Source organism: Eutrema salsugineum, unplaced genomic scaffold, assembly GCF_000478725.1.
Source record: "Eutrema salsugineum unplaced genomic scaffold, Eutsalg1_0 scaffold_3, whole genome shotgun sequence".
NCBI classification, from domain to species: Eukaryota; Viridiplantae; Streptophyta; class Magnoliopsida; order Brassicales; family Brassicaceae; genus Eutrema; species Eutrema salsugineum.
Genome location: NW_006256756.1, coordinates 8,853,784 through 8,856,710, shown reverse-complemented (window position 1 = coordinate 8,856,710; position 2,927 = coordinate 8,853,784). Strand labels below are relative to the sequence as shown.

Below are 2,927 nucleotides of genomic sequence, written 5' to 3'. Positions count from 1 at the left end.
GTTTTGCAATTGACTTTTAAAAAATATGTAACCAGTAGACTTCAGTAGACTTCTCCTGAAGTCTACTCGATATCCTTTGAAAACAAAAAAAAACTAGTAGACTTCGTTTGAAGTCGCAAAAAGTCTACGAAGGAAAAGAGGTTATTTTTGTAGTTGACCGTATTTTGACTTTTTAATGTAAAAATCTTTCTGAAGTCTACTATTTACGTCTGGACAAGAAGTCTACTTTTAAGTTACTTTGTAGTTTGACCAAAAACGTATAGGTCATTTTAGTGTTTGACTAAAATTTTTTAAAAAATAAAAAATACAGAAAACTCTGGAAAACTGAAGTAGATTCTTATTAATCAAGAAGTCTACTTCAGTTTTCTGGTCAAACTTAGAAGGAATCTTTTTTTGAGTAGACTTCCTTGTGAAGTCTACTCAAGACAATCAATTGCAAAAATAACCTAAAATTTTCTGTAGGCTTATATTGAAAAAGTAGACTTCAAGAGTAGACTGTCAGAGAAGTCTACTCTTACCGGAAGTCTACGATAGAAGTCTACTTTGTTAATCAATGGCCCGGTCAAACGCAAAACTAACCTTTTATGTCTGAAGTCTACAAGTGAAGTCTACTTACGATAAAAGTAAAAGTTTTGGTCAATTGAAAAAATAACCTATTATTTAAGTAGACTTCTTTCGCAGACTTCCACTGGAAAAAGTAGACTTCTCCTTCAGTCTACGTTTGAAGTCTGTATTAGAAGTCTAGTTATTGTATTTATTTTAAAAATGTTTTTTTGCACATTTATAAAGTATTTTTTCAATTTTTTGGTTTTGAAATGCTTGTTAGCAACTGATTGAAATACTCAATGATTTTCATTTCATTTAAGTCGATATTTTATTGCGGAATCGGATTTTTTATTTTTAAGCTAGTTAGCTTGAAAAAGTAGACTTCTCCTCCAGTCTACGTTTGAAGTCTGTATTAGAAGTCTACTTATTGTATTTATTTTAAAAACGCATTTTTGCACATTTATAAAGTATATTTTCAATTTTTTTGGTTTTGAAATGCTTGTTAGCAAGTGATTGAACTACTTAATGATTTTCATTTTATTTAAGTCAATATTTATTGCAAAATAGGAATTTTTGTTTTTTAAGCTTGTGAGCTTATCAAAGTAGACTTCTCTTGCAGTTGACAGATGAAGTCTGCACACGAAGTCTCCAATTGAAGTTTTCAAACAAAGTTTTCTGTGTATAAAAATATGTTACTTGTATGTTTACTATAATGTGCTTTGTAATTAAATATGCTAATGTGATATTTTTTTTATGTTTTCATGTATATATAAGTTTAGTATGTTTGTGTTATAATTATGGTTCAATTTTTCTTGTTCAATTAGCCTTACAAAAATTTCCAATCTTATCATTTATTACAAAAAATATTATAGTGCATATTCGGAAAGATAATTGTCTTTCTTATACCCAAAGCTAATAAGTTTGGTTGCTAGTAACAATAAAGTTATTAATCTAAATTTTGTTTTCTTTGAATTTGTCATACTTTGTAATTTTAAAACTTGTGCACTAATCAGTCATATAAAACATGTTTCTTTGGAATTAGTTTGGGGAACTTTTCTTTGCATTATCACTCTGAAATATGATTCTTGTGATTATATAGAATAATTTGATTATATTTACAAGACATTCTACACAAAATAGCATCATAAATACACATAAAAATTACAGTTGACAATTACAAGACTACTATAGTTGATGATTATTACAATTGATGACCATTATATACAAACAATTGATAATTATTACACAAAGAAAGTTCAAAGAGCAAATAAAAAGCCTAATTATTTACTTATTGGAGTAGGATTCACGTGGTAGTGGTGAGATGGGCCAGGTGTATTGGGTTCTGTATTTGTTAATGGGCTTATTTATTATGTTTGGCCCTGTTAAGACAAAGTCTGTCGTTTTGTTGTGGATAGAGAGAAGCCATGTTTGTTGTCAATGGAGAAGATAGAGATGACGGTGATGGTTTGTTGAGATCTGTGAGGTGGCAGGAGACGAAGATGGTGAGGATGGAGGTGGACTCGCCGCCGTTATCCAAAGGAGATGCTGCAGTTGAAAGGAGTAAAACATTTAAAATGTTTACAATCTGTTCAAAATCAGAAGAAAAAAAAACTACTCTGTGGAAGAAAAACAAAAACACAAAGAAGCCGAAATTGTTGATTTTTATCTGGGAATGAAGAAAACCCAAATTAAAAAAAAAAGCATAAACATAAAAAAAATCAAAAATCAGTACAAAACACATAGTCTTTGCTAACAATAACAGATCTAAAATACAATCATGAAATATTGACAGATCTGCTTCACAAAAAATTACGAATGTGAAACCAAAAAACGAAAAGATAACAAATCTAGAGAAAAACAAAATGAACCAGGAAGAGCTAGTTGAGCAGCTAGAATCGTATTTGTCGAAACCTTTTCTGATATCATCTTCAAATAACAACGCTTTGACCTCAGATCTGCAATAATAAAATAAAAGTAAGAAAAAGATGAAGATGGAAAAACTGAAACGGGTTAAAAGAGATAAATACTAAAAAGAAGAAGAGTAACCACGACTTACCACTACAACATATAGCAACCAACATGAATGGAGAGGTGGTGGAGATTCATGGCTAGAGATTGCAGCGCCGTTTTAGAGAGAAATTTGAGGAAGTTTTTTTTTACACAAAATTAGAGTTACAAGTCATGAGTTTCCTTTATATAAAAAGGTGTAAATTTTGGATTGATTAATAATTTTTGGTTCAATGGTTCAATTTCGGTTTACATATTAGTTAAAGTAATTATTTTTGGTTTTCCGGTTAGCATAAATATTATTCAGTTCTATCATGTGTGTTTTTTTTTTTTTGATGATGAAAATTCTATCATGTGTTATATCTGAGTCTGTA

The 2,927-nt window shown here is 29.8% G+C and overlaps 1 long non-coding RNA gene across 1 annotated transcript; it reads right to left on the bottom strand.

Annotated features, from left to right (window-relative positions):
- Positions 1 to 1,674: 1,674 nt before the first annotated feature.
- On the bottom strand, positions 1,675 to 2,715 carry LOC112085208. The gene is made up of 3 exons (XR_002898766.1): positions 2,603 to 2,715; positions 2,458 to 2,501; positions 1,675 to 2,091 (listed from the first exon to the last, which is right to left on the bottom strand). It is a non-coding gene; the product is annotated as an uncharacterized LOC112085208 (long non-coding RNA).
- Positions 2,716 to 2,927: the final 212 nt, after the last annotated feature.